This window comes from Mobula hypostoma, chromosome 23, assembly GCF_963921235.1.
Source record: "Mobula hypostoma chromosome 23, sMobHyp1.1, whole genome shotgun sequence".
Classification (NCBI taxonomy): Eukaryota; Metazoa; Chordata; class Chondrichthyes; order Myliobatiformes; family Myliobatidae; genus Mobula; species Mobula hypostoma.
Window position 1 is genome coordinate 32,941,843 of NC_086119.1, and position 22,767 is coordinate 32,964,609.

Genomic DNA, 22,767 nt, shown 5'->3' on the forward strand with positions numbered 1-22,767 from the left:
GTCAAAGGATTAGGCTTAAAATTTTCTTTAAAGAGTACAGAAAAAGTTTGGAATACTTCCTTCTAATATTTTCCAAGTCTTGGACATGTCCAAAACATATGAATAAATGAAGCTTCTCCATTGTTACACCTATCACAGTAGGGAGATATATCCTTATAAAAATGAGATAACTCTTCCTTGGTCATAGTCATAGTCATAGTCATACTTTATTAATGCCGGGGGAAATTGGTTTTCGTTACAGTTGCACCATAAATAATAAATAGTAATAGAACCATAAATAGTTAAATAGTAATATGTAAATTATGCCAGTAAATTATGAAATAAGTCCAGGACCAGCCTACTGGCTCAGGGTGTCTGACCCTCCAGGGGAGGAGTTGTAAAGTTTGATGGCCACAGGCAGGAATGACTTCCTATGACGCTCTGTGCAGCATCTCAGTGACCCTATGAACCACTTTAAATTGTAGGAGGAAATGACGAGCACATAGTGATGAAGTACTAACCAAGTTAAAAATCTCATTCCAAAATTTCTTCAGAAATTGAAGTCTGTAAATCTTGTTCCCAAAAATTTTTAATCTTATCTAAAGAATCATTTCTCATTCCCAACAACATATCATAAATATTGGATATTGAACCATTATAGAATGGTTTCATATTAAGAATTTCATCTAATATGTTCTTATCAGGTCTATTAGGAAATGTATATAATTGAGATCACAGAAAATCTCTAATTTGTAAGTACCGAAAAAATGGGTTTTTGGTAAACTATATTTAGTTGACAATTGTTCAAACGAAGAAAGACTTCCTCCCACAAATAGATCCCAGAAGCATGTAATACCCAATCTTTCCCATTGTTTAAAGACTACATCAGTCATAGAAGGCTTAAAAAAAATAATTTTAAAAAATGGGACTAGAAAGGGAGAATCTCAATAAACCAAAGTGTTTTCTAAATTGTATACAAATCCTTAAAGTATGTTTGACTACCACATTTTCAGTTATCTTATGTAAGGACGAAGGAAGTGAAGATCCCAATTGGGATATAATAGAAAATTTATTAACCTTCCAAAGAAACCTACCTAGGACAGTCCTCGTGGTTAATATAGTATAACCAAAACGTAAGATTCCGTATATTAGCTGCCCAGTAATAAGACCTAAAATTTGGTAAAGCTAAACCTCCATTCTTTTTAACTTTCTGGAGATGGACTTTATTCAATTGAGGACATTTATTTTTCCATATGTAGGAGGATAAAATAGAGTCCAGACAGTCAAAAAAGGATTTAGGAATAAAAACAGGTAATGCCTGAAAGAGGTATATAAATTTAGGTAAAACATTCATTTTAATAGAATTAATTCAGCCGATCAATGGTAACGAAAGGGGCAACCAATTTGATAATGTTCTTTTTATGTAATTTAATAAAGTAAGAAAATTTTCCTTAAATAAGCATTTCTATTTCTTAGTAATTGTTACGCCCAAATAAGTGAATTGGTTTCTTACAATTTTGAAAGGATGGTTAATATCCTCCATTTCTGATCAGCAGCGAACCTAAAAGCAATTAGACATCCCTCCATTTGGAGTTGGTTGCAGGAAGGATAGGATGGGTTGATAATAACCGCTTCCTCCTGTTGACTAAACATTGATTTCTGTGCACAAGTTGAATTCATGGCATTTTTCTGAATCATCAGACTCCATTATTTGCAGCATGGTGTCAAATTAGTCCAGGAGAACTGATGTCACATCCCTCTTGCCCTGCACAATGCTGCAGCGTGTGTAACCCTGCACCTACCATCAGCCCCTCCAAGCTTGGTGGGCAGCACAAAGTGTGTTCAATGTATGCATGCCTGCACTGCCTATCACCGTCCAGTTGACAGCAGAGTAACCAAGCAAAGGGGATTGATTTCACATTTTTGTGAAATATCTTTGTCATGTGTAAAAGGGACTGTGAAAAACATTGTTGTTCTAAGAGAGTGCAACATTTGGTTCATTATCTTGCCCTCTATATTGCTGCAACAACATCTGCTGTAAAATATTTTTTTTTTGAGTGCAACAGAGAAAACCGTGGTAAGAACGATAGTGTCATTTTGCTAAAGTTTCTTCTTTATTTCATAAACTACTTTCTGTTGGCTTGAATGATCAACTATTTTTCTGAGGTGATGGTTCATATTTCTTTGTAATATTTCATTCAAAGTTCAAAGTAAATTAATTATCAATATACATGTATGTCACCATATACTACCCAAAGTTTCATTTTCTTAATGCATTTCATTCATTGTGTTTATAAATTTCTGTGTGACTTCCTGCCCATACCTTACATTCTCTTACATTGTTCCGACAGGAAAGGTTATCAAATTCTTCCTTTGCACTTCATGCAGTACTGTACCAACTTTCTCCTTCAAGGGTCTATGGAAATGGAAGTTAATGTATCCTTATCAAGCCTTGAGGCCCAAATCAAATTTCCACAGTGGGAGAGGAAGAAATAAGTTCTTGCATTTGAATTAAGGAGACCTTACAGAACAAGGAGCATCTCAGAGCTGATAACATTCAGGCTACGTCCACACTATGCCGGATAATTTTGAAAACGAAGCTTTTTTTCTTCGTTTTGACCCTCCATCCACACTGAACCGACGTTTTTAGCCCCCGAAAACGGAGATTTTCAGAAACGGTCTCCAGAGTGACTAAATCAGAAAATGCCTAATATCCGTTGCAGTGTGTATGGGGTAACCGGACCTTTATAAAACCGCTGTCATGACGTGCCGGAACAAATGGCGGCAGCGCGGCATTTCATTTTTTTATTATTATTATTATTATTATTATTATTACCACCTTATTGTTTAGAGCGTACAATCATCACTGCGATATTTGATTCTGCGTTTCGCGGAACCTAATAATTTCAGAACAGACGACAACGAGACTGAAGCCAGAAGAGTTAGAAATGTACTCACCAAATACTTCGACCCATAGCTTACTGAATAAATAAGTGTACTCACTTTGCCCTGTTTTCTGTCCTTGCTTGTATGAAGGTAAGGACAGAAAACACCCTCCGCCACCTCCAGTTTAAATTCCATGCAGAATATTTTGGAGGATCAAGAACCAAGAACTAAGAACCAAGGTGGTTTACCTATTTATGCAAGTACTTCTCAGACAATAGATGTGTAACAGCCTAATGTAACATTGTATGAAAATACAAGATAACACTGACGCAGACATGTTTTATACATTTAACAAGGTGCTTTATTAACGCAACAGAATTAGTCCGTTTTTCAATGTTCGTCGTCAGCCGGGTCATACTGTCCATGAAATCCCTGTTGGTTGCCTCCATACGCTCCAGTATTTGTTTTTTTTTTAGCCTGCGCGAGAGCCAAGAGCAATTCCTTTTAAGTTTTTCTACTCTGTAACTGGACAAACGCGCACCAAGTATACCATTTCCTCTTCGCTTGTTTTCTGTGTGTCCTGTGCATGCCCAGGAAGAGGAAATTCGCTCAAATATCCATTCTAATGTGGACAGAGATATTTTGAAAAACGCTTAGTGTGGACACCTGTCGTTTTTACCCGAAACCAGCGTTTTCAAAATAATCCGGCGTAGTGTGGACGTAGCCTCAGAGTTATCATCGTTGCCAAACCTTGTTCAATTGGAGGGTATCTGGCCAACCTAACTTTTCCAATTGTTTGCAAATAGACAAAGCAATGATGACTCATGTCAAACTAATCCTCACATTATGTCAAAAAGTGCCTTCCAGCTTCTCTGGCTCCTTTTCCCTTTAGCTGGAAGCACTTTATTATTAAGACAGTACCCCCTTTAATGTAAGAAAACATTTCATTTTCATGTTGTCCATTCGGATTTATGAATAGCAGAGAGCAATATAATTCATTTTTTGACATATGCACAATGCAGACTTTAATGTCAATACTGCAGGGGTGGAAAAGCTTCAAAGAAACTTTGTAAGAAATTCCCAACACATTTCACATTTATCCTATTATCTTTATAACATCAGGAGTTTCAATAAAGCCTGGCAACCAAGTTTCTGTAAAAGCTTACACTGACAGTACTGAATCATTATCCAAACATTAGTTTTATATTTAAACCCAGTCAAGCAAAATAGTAGAAATTCTTCAGCCAGCAATATTCCAAAACATTTAAAACAAAAGGAAATTACCTCATCAATTTTATATTTGCTTATAGACCTCTTTAAGTTCCACTTTCATTCCCACCATTTTCTGATAAGATCTGAATTAATCAAATTGCTTGCAGATCTTTAACGGTGTTACTAAAACAGTATTACAACCGTATGTCTGAGTATATTTTGATGTGGACAGATGTGACCAGTTTGCCGATTTCACCCCTTCCTTCACACTTCCTCTTGCAGATATAAAATATTGTGGATAACAACCCCTTGGAAATTGTAAGGAGTATTCCACCTTGGAGGGGAAAGAAAGGCAGTGGAGGTTGTGTACCTGAAACATTGGATAGGCTTGTTAAAGTAAATTACAAAAAGCTGCAATTGGATTCATTTGGACCCAGTTTTACATTTAAATTGGCATGAGATTTAATCCATAAGGATTAACAGGTGCTGGGGAGGTGGTGTTGCCGTACACATTGACATAGATGACTTGGCTACCACCTCCCATGTTTTCCCCACCTCCTTGTACTATAACTGCCATGAGGAAGGTTCTTTAAGGCTCTGATCTCCTTCTGATGATTTCCAGTAGCAAACAACAACAGATGTGATCTCTGTGAGCTGCTACCATCAAGAACCAAGCAGGTCACGTTTCTGGCACAAGATTCAGGTTTAAATCTAGACAATACCATAAGGCATGGGAGCAGAATTAGGACATTCAGTGTCTGCTCTGTCATTCCATCATGTTGATCCTGGATCCCACTCAACCCCATACACCCACCTTCTTGCCATATCCTTTGATGCCCTGACTGATCAGGAAACAATCAACTTACTCCTTAAATATACGCACAGACTTGGCCTCCACCTCAGTATGTGGCAGAGCATTCCACAGATTTACTACTCCCTGGCTAAAAGAATTCCTCCTTACTTCTGTTCTAAAGGGTCACCCCTCAATTTGGAGGCTGTACCCTCTATTCTGGATACCCCCACCATAAGAAACATCCTCTCCACATCCACCCTATCAAGCCCTTTCAACATTCAGTCTTTAGAGCAAAATCTTACCAAGGTTTATTTAGTAGTTCCATAATTTGTCATTTTTACTGAATATAACATGATTTTAGCTCAGTAACTTATGGTGATATCCAATCTCTCTTCACAATGTTGTGTTAGACATGCAACTTGATGAGATGAGTGATAGTTAAAGACTGAAGAAGGATCTAAGATGATGTTTCCTGTTACACGAGAAATTTCAAACATTCTTGCAAGAATATACACTTCTGTTTCCCGTCTATATAAATAATTCAGGTGCTGAGACCATAACATATTGAGTTAAGACTTAATATTAAGTTTAGCTACAACACACAAAATGCTGGAAGAACTCAGCAGGTCAAGCGTCATCTCTGGAGGGGAGAGGACAAATAACATTTCAGATTGAGATCGTTCATCTGGATGTATCAAATGTTTGACTTGAAAATTTACGAGAATATGTAAAACTCTGCAGAAGAACGTAGGGATTGGCAGAATAAGCCAAGGAGAAAGAAGCTCAGTACTGGGAAATGTGAAGCAGTACAGCTGGCAAAAGGAGTTGTGAAAGAAAGTGTTCCTTACATTTTTGAATCTGTTATCAGCGTGTGATGGTTAAAGTAATATTTTTGTACGATGTAGGTGAAGAACATTGGATCGACCCCCTACCTTAAATCTCTAATTAGTCTTAGTGTGTGATTAAACTGATTGCAATAAGAGTTGAGCTGTCATTTCAACCAGGCAGATACATGTATCATGAAAGGCGAACAAATCACTGGGACACAATGGCATGCAGCCAAGAGTTTTAAAAGAAATTACCGCAGAGAAAGTGGATTCATTGGTGGAAATTTTTCAAAACTTGATAAATCCTGGGAGCGTACCACGATATTTTGGGTTGTCCATTGTATCCAACAATGACAGTAGAAACCTCTGCAGGACAGTTTTTAAAGTGGCAAAAACTCTTACATTGGGACAGTACCACTCTCTCGATCTTGGAAGTCTTGGTCAAATGGTTCTGTTGTTTGCGTTTAAATTCACTACTGCGAAGCCTCTTCCGGTGATGCCTACACCGAAGAAGTTTAGATCCTCTCTTCGACGGGAGTTCAGTGAAACCATCTCTCACTGCTCCCCATCTGTGATTTCTTCGGCTCTTCAACTTTTCGACCAGACTTTGACTCAAACTCGCTATCACAGCCATGTATCCTTTCTTAGAACGTGCCTCCGTCGCCAACTTACTCCAGTTGGCTTTAGGATTCGTTTCCAAGCCTCTCAATTTGGACCTTCTGAGGATCCCAGGTACTCACATTTCATTGACTCTGCCTCTCGCCGCTTCTCCTGTCAAGCTCTGAAGGCGACCCACTCCGCCATGAGGAGGTACTTGGTGTCCCTATCCCAGACCCTTCCACACCTTCGGGACACTTTCTTCGCCGTCTGTAATGGTCCTACCCGCTATTTCATCCTCCGTCGGATCCACGCCTGCAATCGCCGTTTCTTTGACTTTGTCATGTTAGGCAAAGATCGCAAGATCTTACATCTACGGACTGCAGAGCCTGCCGGCCCCGACGCTAGCAGGCATGAACTTTCGGTTGCGGCCCCTGCCATTGATCTCGGCGGCTCCAACACCTCAGGACATATTCAAAACCCGGACTCCAGCAACGACCATGGAGACATTCAAAGCGATCGCGCAACCACCAACTGCGACTCCAGCCTTGAACTCCAGGCCGGGTCTTTATGTGCTGCTGTTGTGACTCCCGTCTCCCCTTCCCCCACCACCACTCCGCAGCCCCGTCTTCCTCAGATCCCACCGTCAACTCCTGGGCCCTCAGAGGCTCCATCTTCCTCTCACCCCAACCCTCCCCTCTCCATTGACACCCCCAGCCTCCCCGCTCCCCCCTCTGATCCCAGCTCTCATCCGTGCCGGGTCTTTACCATCCCCTCCGACCTTCAACTGTCTGAGGCAGAACGCTCTGTTCTCAGTAAGGGCCTCACGTTTGTCCCCCTTCGCCCACACCTCAGCGAGTTCCGTGTTCGCCATGATGCGGAACTTTTCTTCCGCCGTCTCCGTCTCCGAGCCTACTTCTTCGGCAAGGACTCTTCCACCCCCACCGATGACCCCTTCTCCCGTCTTCAACCCTCCTCTTCTTCATGGACACCCCGCTCTGGTCTTCTGCCTGCTCTGGATCTCTTTATTGCCAACTGCCGACGGGACATCAACCGTCTCGACTTCACCGCACCTTGTCCCCATTCCAACCTCACTCCTTCGGAACGCTCTGCTCTCCACTCCCTCCGCACTAATCCTAACATTATTATTAAACCCGCTGATAAAGGGGGTGCTGTCGTAGTCTGGCGTACTGACCTCTACCTTGCCGAGGCACAGCGACAACTCGCGGATACCTCCTCTTATTTACCCCTCGATCGTGACCCCACTAAGGATCACCAGGCCATTGTCTCCCACACTATCAACGACTTTATCCGCTCAGGGGATCTCCCATCCACTGCTACCAACCTTATAGTTCCCACACCCCGCACTTCCCGTTTCTACCTCCTACCCAAGATCCACAAACCTGCCTGCCCTGGCCGACCTATTGTCTCAGCTTGCTCCTGCCCCACCGAACTCGTTTCTGCATACCTCGACACTGTTTTATCACCCCTTGTTCAATCCCTTCCGACCTATGTTCGTGACACTTCTCACGCTCTTAAACTTTTCGATGATTTTAAGTTCCCTGGCCCCCACCGCTTTATTTTCACCATGGATGTCCAGTCCCTATATACTTCCATCCCCCATCAGGAAGGTCTCAAAGCTCTACGCTTCTTTTTGGATTCCAGACCTAATCAGTTCCCCTCTACCACCACTCTGCTCCGTCTAGCAGAATTAGTCCTTACTCTTAACAATTTCTCCTTTTGCTCCTCCCATTTCCTCCAAACTAAAGGTGTAGCTATGGGCACCCGTATGGGTCCTAGCTATGCCTGCCTTTTTGTTGGGTTTGTGGAACAATCTATGTTCTGTGCCTATTCTGGTATCTGTCCCCCACTTTTCCTTCGCTTGATCGACGACTGCATTGGCGCTGCTTCCTGCACGCATGCAGAACTCGTTGACTTTATTAACTTTGCCTCCAACTTTCACCCTGCCCTCAAGTTTACCTGGTCCATTTCCGACACCTCCCTCCCCTTTCTAGATCTTTCTGTCTCTGTCTCTGGAGACAGCTTATCCACTGATGTCTACTATAAGCCTACTGACTCTCACAGCTATCTGGACTATTCCTCTTCTCACCCTGTCTCTTGCAAAAACGCCATCCCCTTCTCGCAATTCCTCCGTCTCCGTCGCATCTGCTCTCAGGATGAGGCTTTTCATTCTAGGACGAGGGAGATGTCTTCATTTTTTAAAGAAAGGGGCTTCCCTTCCTCCACTATCAACTCTGCTCTTAAACGCATCTCCCCCATTTCACGTACATCTGCTCTCACTCCATCCTCCCACCACCCCACTAGGAATAGGGTTCCCCTGGTCCTCACCTACCACCCCACCAGCCTCCGGGTCCAACATATTATTCTCCGTAACTTCCGCCACCTCCAACGGGATCCCACCACGAAGCATATCTGTCCGTCCCCCCTCTCTCTGCATTCCGCAGGGATCGCTCCCTACACAACTCCCTTGTCCATTCGTCCCCCCCATCCCTCCCCACTGATCTCCCTCCTGGCACTTATCCGTGTAAGCGGAACAAGTGCTACACATGCCCTTACACTTCCTCCCTTACCACCATTCAGGGCCCCAAACAGTCCTTCCAGGTGAGGCATCACTTCACCTGTGAGTCGACTGGGGTGATATACTGCGTCCGGTGCTCCCGATGTGGCCTTTTATATATTGGTGAGACCCGACGCAGACTGGGAGACCGCTTTGCTGAACATCTACGCTCTGTCCGCCAGAGAAAGCAGGATCTCCCAGTGGCCACACATTTTAATTCCACATCCCATTCCCATTCTGACATGTCTTATCCACGGCCTCCTCTACTGTAAAGATGAAGCCACACTCAGGTTGGAGGAACAACACCTTATATTCCGTATGGGTAGCCTCCAACCTGATGGCATGAACATTGACTTCTCTAACTTCTGCTAGGCCCCACCTCCCCCTCGTACCCCATCTGTTACTCTTTTTTATGCACACATTCTTTCTCTCACTCTCCTTTTTCTCCCTCTGTCCCTCTGAATATACCTCTTGCCCATCCTCTGGGTCACCCCCCCCCCCGTCTTTCTTCCCGGACCTCCTGTCCCATGATCCTCTCGTATCCCCTTCTGCCTATCACCTGTCCAGCTCTCGGCTCCATCCCTCCCCCTCCTGTCTTCTCCTATCATTTTGCATCTCCCCCTCCCCCTCCAGCTTTCAAATCCCTTACTCACTCTTCCTTCAGTTAGTCCTGACGAAGGGTCTCGGCCTGAAACGTCGACTGCGCCTCTTCCTATAGATGCTGCCTGGCCTGCTGCGTTCACCAGCAACTTTGATGTGTGTTGCTTGAATTTCCAGCATCTGCAGAATTCCTGTTGTTTGGTTCGAGTAATCATCACTGACTGGTGTCCTTCTAGGTTGCAGTGGATAACCATAAGTTCTGTGCCTTGTCATGTCCTTCATTCTTCATGAAGCACTGCAGAACCTCCTCCCTGGCCATTGGATCTCACTATTGATCTCATCCGCCCAGTCTGCCAGAGCTTCGCACGCTAGGACAGACATGTCCCTATCTCACTAGGGTCTGAGGCTTGCTGGCTATCCTCACCTGGTTTAGCCCACCTGTCGAAGCAGTGTACTAGGGTGTACTGCTGTCGCATGCAAACTGCAACCTGGAGCCACAAGTGAGAACTAGGTGTCCGGTGGGATGAAAGGTACATGAGCTGCCCCAGAACGGACACGACAAGCCCCTTTACCAGAGGTGCTAACCTTCCCTAGATACCCCAAACATGCCACCAGACTATAGAAACACAGCTAATATGACTTTGTTGTTCAAAAAAGGAAGAAGACAGAAGGCATGGAATTACAAGCTAACTATTTTAACAGCTATTGTTTGTAATATGTTGTAGTCAATAATCAAAGAGGAAATAACTAATTATTAGGAAAACTTTATAGAATCAAATCCAGTCACTGTGATGTTTTGAAAGGTAAATTATATTTTTGAGGCTGCAACAGGGAGAGTTGAAAGATGGGAACCTATAGATGTTGTGTTTAGATTTCCAAAGGCATTTGATTAGGTGCCATATTACAGAATAGTGCATAGGCAACGTATATTAGTATAGATTGAAAACTGGTCCTTTTCAAGCTGTAAGTAGTGGAATATCCCAGGGATTGGTTCTTGGGCCTCAGTTGTTCACTGTTTACAATAATGAAGGAGGGCATTAAATGTAATGTTTCCAAGTTCACTAATGAAACAAAAGTAGATGGAAAAGCATGTCGTGATTGAGGACATTGTGATAGCACATGCAATGGCTTATTGAAAGATTGAATGAATGGATAAAAACTTGGAAAATGGTGTTCGATATGTAAAGTGTGAGGTGATGCACTTTGGTAAGAGGAGTCAAAAGGTAGATTGTTACCTAAATGGGGCGAGAATACAAATGAGTGACGCTTAGAGGGCTGTAAATGTCCTCGTGCATGAATCACAAAACTGTTAGCAGACAGATCCAACAATTGTTAAAAAGACAAATGGCATATTGAAGTTTGTATTGTGAAAGGCTAGGAGTTTAAGAATAGCAACACACACAAAATGCTGGAGGAACTCAGCAGGCCGGGCAACATCTATGAAAAAGAATATAGTTGATGTTTCGGGCTGAGACCCTTCACCAGGACACTTCATCTCTTGTAAGTGAGTTTAAGAATAGGGAGCTTTTAATACAGCTGAGAGGCCACACTTGGATTACAGTGTAGTTTTGATCCACTTTTAAAAATAAAGGGATATAGTGGTTTTACAAGCATTCCAAAGCAAATTCAACAACCTAATTCCTGGGTTAAGAAGATTGTCCAATGAAGAGAGATTAAACAGTCCGGGTCTATATTACTTGAAGCGTAGAAGAATGAGGGATGACCTTATTCAAACATATAAGATCCAAGAGGGCTTTACGGGTTAAAAGCTGAAGTCTTTTTGCTAGTCTGAAAGTCACAACAAGAGGATAACACAGTAACTACAAAACAAGGTGCCAGTCATTTAAAACTGAGGTGTGTTGAAATTTCTTCTCCCAGAGAGTAGTGAAGCATCAGAGTCATACAGCATAGAAAAAGGCTCTTCGGTCCACCAATTTCTTGCTGACGCCAAGCACCCATTTACACTAATCCTATAGTAATCCTGTTTTTTGTCCTCCCATCATCCCAGCAACTACCCCAGACTCCAATAATCATTCACATTTTGGAAATGTTTGCTCCAGAGGGTGGTGAAGGCCACATAATCAGATAAATTTGAAGTGGAGATAGATAAACTAAAGGTGGAGAGGAAATGAGAGCTATGAGAAATGGGGGCAGAAGAGGATTTGAGGCCAGAAAGATCAGCCATGATCACATTAAATAGAGGGGCAAGTTTGAGTGGCCCAGTGGCCGACTTATTCCATTATGTTCTATTGTCCTTTTAGAGGAACAGGTGGCAATGAGTATCAAAAAGAAATAAGTTTAATTATCAATTTTATTTGTTTTGATGTTATATAATCAACAGTGAAAATGGTGAATTTACACTCAAGATTGGATTACATAGTCAGAATATTGCATGCAATTTCCTTGCACCAGTTGTACACAGTATATTTCATCCACAAAATAAGCTTGAAGAATGACACCAAGACAGAATGTCTATTAAACAAGAATAACATAGAGTTAGCAAAAATAGCATCTGGGTCCATTTCTGCATCTTGAATCTTTAATAGAATGTAATTGTTAATTATGTTTGAAATACGAAGATTTTTACATTGGTAACTAAATGTTTGGTCAAGTCTATTGAAGTTATCAGAGGTGTGAAAGGTTTAGAGAAAACACTATTTTAAAAAAAGATCAGCCAATTGCTTATCATCTCAGTGACAATGTAAAGCTATTTTTGTATGGTAGAGGCTATCACATATAGTTACTGTATTGGGAAAGGAAATTTCCAAAAAGGAAGTGAGATTACAGGAAATAGCTCCATCCAAGGAGCTAACACCAGAAAAGACCTAATGGGACAAATGGTCTCCAGTGATGTTGCATCCGAAACTATTTTATACCTTGCCACAAGCATTCTATTAGCTTGATTTCATATTGTTATCTAACATTAATCATCTAAGGTATAAATGAAAAGCCAGATGATTTTTCCCCTCTTGGTAATGATCTAATTCAACATACCTGTTCCCTATAAGACATAATTGACACCCTCTTACATTTTCTTATGCTGAAGTTACAAAGTCATTGCAATTGCAGATGCTATATGCTTTATCTAACATTATAATAGACCTATCAAACTAAAATACTTTGGCATGCTTTATGAAATATGTCAAATTACATATACAACTAGGCAAATCAGTCTGCGGCAAGGGAACAATTTCACTGATATGAAACGACAGAGTTATTGCTGCAGATCCCTTTTTATATTTCACATCTCATTTTATTTCAGTGCAAAAGCCCCTCACTGTCCACAGATCTCCCATGGAGCTGAACATAGTGCATAATCAGTCCTGCTACCTTCCATCACGGGTAACTTGGCATGGTTGAGAATCATGTTCCCTAAAGCTTACTGTTTACACTGAGCAATCTGGCAGATTTGTGAAAACCTCCCCTTTGCATTATTTGTCTGCTAGATTTCATTGGGATTTCCCTGGCAATTGAGAGTCGTTCCTTTTGTTATAGACTTATGTTCACATCAGGTCATTTGCTCTAATGATTTTTCCATGGGAAAGTATTCCAAAAACCTGGACTGGTAATGAAAAGGAAACGAATTCAAATTCCAGCATAGTCGTTTGAGAAACAGAATTCAACTTAGATAAGCAAATCAAAAAGACGCAAATCAATTTGACTGTTAAAGAATTCTATAAACGATTATGAAGCAAAAACTTAGGGGAATGACCAGAAATCAACGTGGTTCGTTCTTAGTTAACCTCTAAACAACATGTCGAGATCCCGGTCAGCAGGAATCAATGATTCAAGAAAGAGAAAAATGTAAGAACTATAGCTGCTGTGATTTCAAATACAATTGGGGAATGCTGGGAATAGTCTGCAGGCTAAAAAGGCAAGATGGTGGTATAGCAGTTATCAATTCAACTGTACAGGTTCTAAGCTCAAATCCCACCATGGCCCAGTGGAATTTAAACTCATTTTAATAACTTGAAATTGAGATAGAATTGTTAGTTACCTCTCATGACTACAAAACTCCTGAGTTGTTGTAAAAACTCAGATTGTTCACTATGCGACACGTAAAATACTGGAGGGCTTCACCAAGTCAGGCAGAGTTCTATGGAAATAAATAAATAGTCGACATTTTGGGCCGAGATCCTTCTTCAGGGCTGAGAAAGAAGGGAGAAGATGCCAGAATAAAACGGTGGGAAGAGGGGAAGGAGGCTCGCTGGAAGGTGATGTGCGGAGCCAGGTGGGTGGGAAAGGTCAAGGACTGGAGAAGGAGGAATCTGATAGGAGAGGGTGAAGAAGAAGGAGATGGAGACCCAGGGGGAAGTAATAGGCAGGTAAGAAGAAGTAAAAGGTCTGAGTGGGGAGAGCGGGAGGGTGAATTTGTTTACCAGAAGGAGAAATCAATATTCATGTCATCAGCCTAGTGGCTACGCAGACAGAATATAATGTGTTGTTCCTCCTCTCTGAGGGTGGCTTCATCTTGGCACAAGAGGAGGCCATGGACCAACATGTCGGAGAGAGAATGGGAATGGGAAATAAAATGTTTGGTCACCGGGAAGCCCTGCTTATGGCAGATGGTGCATTATTGTTCAATGAGGTCTGCTTTGAGACACTACTTTTAAATATCTTATAGTATGACCTAACAAATCCATAAATTCAATAGCAATAGGGTTGGGTCTTGTCAGTGCCACCCAGATCCTAAGATAAATGAAAAGAATAGCTGCATATGAGGGATATAAACAGAGTTCATATTTCAGGTAAGCACTGATGAATGGTATTGAATTAAAGTGTTAACTCTAGTTCAAGAAATATACCCACTGGCGCTTTTAAGAGGAAGTACAATGTTCAATAAAGGACACTCAAGTTCAAAAACAAATCTCCAAGAAAAAATCATTAGGAAGCTGGATTTACTTATCCTTCCTTAACAGAGTACAATGATCTCATACCCTCTAGCGAGATTGGGTTTTAGCAGCATATTCTTGACAGGAGTTTAATGTATTCTATCACATTGGATCCATTCTGTATGAACACTTTTAAATTTGGGGGATCCCTCAAGCAATTATTCACCTGTTTAAATTTTTAGTGAATTATATGAAGCATGGAAATGTTTAGTTATGACCTCATTAGATTAGTCAATAAACATTTAATTAGATTTTCTTGCAATGTTTAATGTGTGTGTAAAAATTGCTAACAGCATTTTCCAGGTAATTACATTTGAAGAGAAGCACATTGAACTATGTCAGTGTCTGAATCAGGACAATAAACACCCCTAAAAGGAGCACCTACTTCCAAAAGTAAGCTGAGGTTTGAAACAATCTTCCAATAAATCTTAAATTTATCGAGCTGAATCTTCCTGGCTGGAATCCATGGTCCTGGTTTGAACTGCCAATGTTTAGCTGCTTAAACTTCAATGACTCTTGACCTTAAGGCTTGCACTGTTGAACACAGAGGTCCAAGCTTACTGGGTGACAGATGGCACTGCATCTGCCCTCACACTCTGTTACCAGGCTCCACATGGCATCCAATGATATCCTGTCTTGCTGGGATTTCCTCAGATTGCATCATGATGATTGCCATTCAGCTCCAGTCAAAGCTGATCAATAAGTTTTAATATTGAACCCAATGCCTTATATAAGCAGTCAATATTTAAAATGATTTTGTTTTTATGTTTTAAGTACTTTAATATTTCTAATTATTTCTGTTTTATGTATCTTATCTGGCTGTCAGGGTTGACATACGTTCCTACCCAATGAGGTGTAAGGTGCTACTTCCCTCCACTAGTCTGCAGGGCACCCTTGGGCAACGTGTATCACCCCTTAGGCCCCCACACTCTCGTCAAGGTCACGTGATGCCATGGGAGCAGGTGGTGGATGGACGTATGAGCAGCTGGTGCATATCACAAGCCCTGGCTATGTGACGACTGACGCCAAGCTGGCAATTTCTGAAGAGTATTGATAATGGCTGGGGTCACCCATCTTGTAAAGGCACTGCCCAGAAGAAGTCAATGGCAAGCCACTTCTGTCCTGGAACATGATCGCCCACGTCATACAACATGGCACATAATGATCATGATGATATTTTATCCCTGCTGATACCTTCGCCAATTGGTTTTTTTCAGTTGGAGCCACACAGGACTGCTTATGCTGGAATCTGGACGAAGTAAAAACAAGATGCTGGAGGAATTCAGCAGATCAGGCATGAGCTGTGGAGCGAAATGGACAGCCAATTTTTTTGGGTTGAGGTCCTCCAGCTAGACTGAAAGGGACAAGGAAGATAATGTGAGTAAAGAGGGGGGCAGGTGGAGCAAGAGCTGGCAAACCATAGGCTGATCGAGGTGAAGAAGATGATGGACAGTTGGAGGAGAAGAGCGTGGAAATAGTGACAGAGGTTGGATGGTGATAGGTGAAGGTGACGGGGGCTTTGATTGATGGAATCGTGGGAAGTGAAGGGAGCACATGGAACCAAATAAAGGAGATGGTGTGGGTAAACGGGAACAGTGGGAAGTGGGGACATGAGGAGGGGAATAAATGGTGGAAGGAAATGAAACAGGATAAGGAGTGATTTGGGTGTGTGGACTGGGTTTGGGAGGAACATGGTGAATCAGGAGGGGAGGTAGAAGGACAGAGGAGGAGCAGGTTACTGAAAATGGAATATTTAATGTTCATAACTGCAGCATGTAGACTAGCCAGGCTGAATATGAGATGCTGTTCCTTTAGCTTGCAATATAATGTCTCCTTGGCAGTGGAGAAGGCCATACATATAAGTGTGGGATTGGGAAGGGTTATTAAAATGGCTAGCAGCTGGCAGCAGGGTCATAGTAGATGGAATTCAGATGCTCTGCAAACACTTGCCTAGTCTAAACTTGCTCTCTGGTATGTAGTAGAGGCTTTTAGATAATTGTTTTTAATTAATCACTTACAATGTTTATTTATTGCCTCTATTTTTAAGAATTTTTAAATGGCTGTATTATCAATATCATTTTAAAACTATTAATAAAAACTAAATATTAAGAAAGCTGGTGGAAATCTGAAAACAAAACAGGAAATGGTAGAAATGCATTGCAGTCCGGACAGCATCTATGGAAAGGAAAACAGCTTCACAGATGTACCTGACCTTGTGTGGGTTTCTAGATGATCTGATATTGTGAAAAAATCACTTACAGCTTGTAAAGGCAGCAAAGATGGCTGACAATGTGAAGGTGTCAGGGGTCGCTCAGGGATGTGGTCTCCTCACAACTCTTTTGGGATGCCTCAGGCCAATGTGATTGGCCCAGCGTCCACACCCCATGTGGGCATAGCAGGATCCCTGCTGGTGACTCCTCATGGAGAGCACGGCCAGACACAATCCAACCCCAGCATTACAACTCATGCCAACAGTCAAGTCAAGTCAAGTCACTTTTTATTGTTATTTTCCACCATAACTGCTGGTACAGTACACAGTAAAAATGAGACAACGTTTTTCAGGACCATGGTTCTGCACGAAACAATACAAAAACTACACAGAACTACGTAAAACAACACAAAAACTACACTAGGCTACAGACCTACCCAGGACTGCATAAAGTGCACAACACAGTGCAGGCATTACAGTAAATAATAAGCAAGACAATAGGCACAGTAGAGGGCAGTAGGTTGGTGTCAGTCCAGGCTCTGGGTGTTGAGGAGTCTGATGGCTTGGGGGAAGAAACTGTTACATAGTCTGGTCGTGAGAGCCCGAATGCTTCGGTGTTTTTTGCCAGATTGCAGGAGGGAGAAGAGTTTGTATGAGGGGTGCGACGGGTCATTCATAATGCTGTTTGCTTTGCGGATGCAGCGTGTGGTGTAAATGTCTGTAATGGCGGGAAGAGAGACCCCGATGATCTTCTCAGCTGAACTCACTATCTGCTGCAGGGGCTTGCGATCTGAGATGGTGCAATTTCTGAACCAGGCAGTGATGCAGCTGCTCAGGATGCTCTCGATACATCCTCTGTAGAATGTGGTGAGGATGGGAGTGGGGGTGGGAGATGGACTTTTCTCAGCCTTCGCAGAAAGTAGAGATGCTGCTGGGCCTTCTTTGCTATGGAGCTGGTGTTGAGGGACCAGGTGAGATTCTCCACCAGGTGAATACCAAGAAATTTGGTGCTCTTAACGATCTCTACGGAGGAGTCGTTGATGTTCAGCAGAGAGTAGTCGCTCCGTGTCCTCCTGAAGTCAACAACCATCTCTTTTGTTTTGTTCACATTCAGAGACAGGTTGTTGGCTCTGCACCAGTCTGTTCGCCGCTGCACCTCCTCTCTGTATGCTGACTCATCGTTCTTGCTTATGTGACCCACCACGGTCGTGTCATCGGCAAACTTGATGATGTGCTTCGAGCTGTGTGTTGCAGCACAGTCGTGGGTCAGCAGAGTGAACAGCAGTGGACTGAGCACACAGCCCTGGGGGACCCCCGTGCTCAGTGTGATGGTGTTGGAGATGCTGCTTCCAATCCGGACTGACTGAGGTCTCCCTGTCAGGAAGTCTAGGATCCAATTGCAGAAGGAGGTGTTCAGGCCCAGCAGGCTCAGCTTTCCAATTAGTTTCTGAGGAATGATTGTGTTGAATGCTGAACTGAAGTCTATGAACAGCGTTCGAACGTACGTGTCTTTTTTGTCCACGTGGGTTTGGGCCAGGTGGAGGGTGATGGCAATGGCGTCGTCTGTTGAACGGTTGGGACGGAACATGAACTGCAGGGGGTCCAGTGAGGGGGGCAGCAGGGTCTTGATGTGCCTCATGACGAGCCTCTCGAAACACTTCATGATGGTAGATGTGAGTGCAGCAGCTAGCACTTTCAAAGAACTATTTAATTGTGTCCATACCTTTCCTACTTTTCATGAAGCACAAATCTCCTGTTCAACTGTGCATGCAATTTCCTTGTGGAAACTACTCCTAAATTTGCATTTTGAGAGGACAAAACAGGGTAAGACTTAAGTAGTGAACAATAAGGCACTGAGGTGTGCAGGAAAACAAAGGGAACTGGACACACAGATCCATAATTCCTTGAAAGTGGCTTCAGAATCAGAATTAATATTACCGGCATATGTCATGAAATTTGATGTACTGCGAAAGCAGTACATTGCAAAATACAATACATGATGTGCGTTCTTTATAATTGCATCAATATATTGGACCCAGGATAGGTCTTTAGAGATGTTGACACCCAGAAACTTGAAAATGCTGATCTCTTGATGAGAACTGGTGTGTGACACCACTCAACCAGCTGATCTACCTCGCTCCTGTATGCCTCCTCGTCACCGTCTGAAATTCTGCCAACAATAGTTGCGTCATTGGCAAATATATAGATGGCATTTGAGATGTGCCTAACCACTCAGTTGTGGGTGTAGAGGGAGTAGAGCAGTGGGCTAAGAGATGCACCAGTGTTGATTGCAACGAGGAGGAGGTGTTATTTCCAATCCACACAGACTGTGGTCTTCCAATGTGGAAGTCAAGGATCCAGTTGCAGGAGGAGGTACAGAAGTCCAGGGTTGGAGCTTGTTGATTAGGACTGAGAGTATGATGGTGTTGAACATTGATCAGTAATCAATAAACAGCGACCTGTATTGTTATTGTCCAGGTGAGCCAAGACCAAATGAGATTACATACCCGGTAGACCTATAGGTAAGTTGCAGCGGGTACAGGTCCTTGCTCCAGCAGGCTTTGATCCTGGCCATGACCAACCTCCCAGGTAGATAGTGTCATAAAAAGAGAATTTGGCACATTGGCTTTCATAAATCAGGGTACTGAGTATGTTCAGGTTATATAAGACATTGGTGAGGCCAATCTGGGAATATTGTGTGCAGTTCTAGTCACCTACCACTCTTTCAAGTGTGCAGAGTGCAGAGAAAATTTACAAGGATGTTGCTAGGACTTGAGATCCTGAGTTATAGGGAAAGGGTGAATAGATGAGGACTTTATACATGGGTGTGCAGGAGAATGGGAGGAGATCTTATAGAAGTATACAAAATTATGAAGGGCATAGAAAGCATGAGGCTTTTTCCCCTCAAAGTAGGTGTGACTAGAACTAAGGGTCATGGGCTTAAGGTGAAAGGTGAAGTATTTAAGTAGGATCTGAGAGGAAACTTCTTCACACAGAGGGTGGCGCAAGTGTGGAACGAGCTGCCGGCAGAAGTGATAAATGCAAGTTCATTTGTAACATTTAAAATAATAGATGTTACAATTGAGCTTATATCTACCAGAGAAATTCTGCATGCTGGAAATCCAAAGCAAGTCCTGAAGCAGGGTCTCAGTCCAAAACGTTGACTGTTTATTCATTTCCACGGATGCTGCCTGACCTGCTGAGTTCTTCCAGTATTTTGTATGTGTTACATTTAAAAGACGTTTGGATGGGTATACTGTATACACTAGATGAGAGAGGTATGGAGGATTATGTTCCTGGTGCTTGTAAATGGGTCTAGGCAGAAGACCAGCGTAGAATGGACTAGATGGCCAAAGGGCCGGTTTCTGTCCTAAAGTGCTCCTTTTGCACCCATTGCTAGTTAAAGCAATGTATTCCAGATTGTAATCACCTGTGTGAAGACTACTTCTTCTCCCTTTCTTCGTTAACCAATTACTTTGTACAATCTGGCCTGGTGTTTAGGAATAAATCAGGTTTGTGAATGGCAGAAACCTCACTTGACAGCATTGTAAAATGTGAGGATGATATGATACTATCATCTAAACAGTGTATGCACAGAAAAGGTATTGGATTTAATGTTGAATCTTTTTGACCAATTTTGGTACCTTAACAGAAACTGGCTGCCATTGTTTTTCATGTGATTGATTTGCGATGACAAGTACAGTGAAGAATTAATGATTGTGACAATCACTGCAATTTTAATCAGGTGATAATAGAGTCAATTCAGTCAGATTATAATGAACTTAATTTCATCAAGAGGTTCAGACAATGATTATCAAATTTGGAGCAAGCTGCCATAAATTACAGCTGTCATCTAAACCCCAACATTATCTTGAAGTTCAGCCTTATATTTTCAAATCTATAATGCAGTTTTTATTCAGTTACAGGAGCTGTCAAGTTGTGAACAATTGTCAGTATGGCCATGCTGTGGAACTGTGGTACTAGTCAACAATTGTCTCCTCATTACTTAAGGTTGGTCTTCCAAGAGAATCACAACCTTGTCATGGTTGAGAGGATTGTGTGCCTCAATGATCAGGAGAGCTATGTTGGCTGAGTCAGGGCTTTATGCTTTGGCTGTTGGTAGGGTCACTCATGCCAAACTGGTCGAAGGGTAGAGGCCAAACTAAGAGTGGTCCACTGGGCCTCCAGGTTCGGAGGTTCAGCTCAGGGCTAGCAACCCTGACTGGTAAAACAAAATTGTTATGGAAACAGCAATGAAGAATCCTTCTACAGCTGAGTGTAACAGTATTCCTGATTCTCCACTCCGGTCTTGGACAACTGACAGTAGTGAAAACCGAAAGGAAGTTCTGACATGATGAAGGAGTATGGAGGACCTTCACTGCTGCCCTAAATGCCAGCGGCGTAACAAGAAGTAAATAAGTAAGTATAACACTAACAACACACACAAAATACTGGAGGAACTCAGCAGGCCAGGCGGCATCTATGGAAAAGAGTACAATCAACGTTTCCGGCCGAGACCCGTCAGCAGGATCCATGTAAGCATTAAAGGCTTGTGGGGAAGTAGTTGGCAAAGTCAGTTCCACTTGCTGCTTCAGTAGTTGAATGTACTTTGTGGCCATAAGGACAGAAAAAGATAAAGATTCAAGTCCCACACTTTTTTTTGAGTTTTCAACCAGAGCTATAATTGGACGCAGCCAAATTTTCAGAATGTGTGTTTGTCCTGTGACTTCCATCATGAAGCTTGGTGAGACCTGGATCTAATTCAGTTGTATTCATCACTGTTGAACTCAGGCCTGTGGAAACTCAAGACTAGTTCTGTAGAATTATGTTGAATTTACAGTACAGGTCTTTCTCCAGTTAGTGATGAGTGTTTATGCTCCATCCAACCCGAACACTGAGGTGTGTCTGTGTAATCATCTGTTCCTTTCTACCCTCTTGCCTTCATGTGGCTTTCCTTTCTCATGGGTCTGTCCACGTTCTGTAGTCAAAACACACAATAATTGGATTGTAGTTTCAAAGTAAGGTCCTCAACTGATACTTAAGATTCAGTTAAAGAATCTTTAACATTGGCACCCAAGAGAGACAGGAATCTCTTAAAAGTATTAAATTTAGGTTTTTATGATGTTTGTGGATTTAACTTTGGTACTCCATTGTAGAACCTATGTTAGTAACAGAACTGCTACAGTCTATTCTAAAATCACTCCTGTCCTCTGAATCTGTCGCTCCTTCCTCCTCACCAAAACACAAGAAATTAAGGAGGTATGGTGGTGTAACTTGCAGCGCTGTGACCACACAGCTCAAACGACCCAACTTCAGTCCATACCTCATGTGCTGTGGGGACTTGTGGGTTTCTCATTTCCTCCTGCACTCTAACTACACATGAGTTGATAAACTGAGATGCAAGAGACTGCAGAAGCTGGAATCTGGAGCAACACACTAAATATCATGTTTTATCAGTCAGGGTTGTAATCACAGTTCAGAAAAAAAATGTTTTGCAATTATGAAGCACTTTCCATTCTCTCAGGCAGTCATTAGCTCTTTACAACCATTGAAGTATCTCAGAAATGCAGTCATCGTTGTAATATCCAAAGCCATTGCAGATAGTTCCACAGATCACAAGCGGCCAGACAATCCGTTTTCTCTGATATGTTGAGGAATAAATATTTGCTACACCTCTAGAATAACTCCCCCATTCCTCTTTGTAAAAGAACCATACTATGTTTTACATCTGCACAAAAGACCCTTGATTTTCTTGATTTAATAAGTCAAATGAAAGACAGCTTCTTCTTCTTCTTCTTAGGCAGTCTCTGTGGATCGAGGATGACTCGCTTCCATTCTGGGTTTGCAGGTTCTGAGGTGGTTAATGAGACCAGTGTGGGAACTGTAGACTCTTTCATAGATTGGACTGGGGATGCCTGACAGAACAGTTCATTTGTCAACTGGTTCGCTCTGTCAGCTGTTTATGCAGGGACTCTGTATGCCCCTGTTTGCCTCCTGGTTTTCAATCCTCAATGCTTCATGAGTCATGAGTCAGGAGTCACTGGAGAGCAGCAATTATGACAGTGAAACACCCCCTTCTGTACACTACAGGAGTGCCAACCTAGAATTTTGTACTCAAGTCAACGGAGTGGGGAAAGAACCCAAATTCTTTTAACCAGCGGTTATGGAAGCTGTTATCTGAGCCACAAATGACT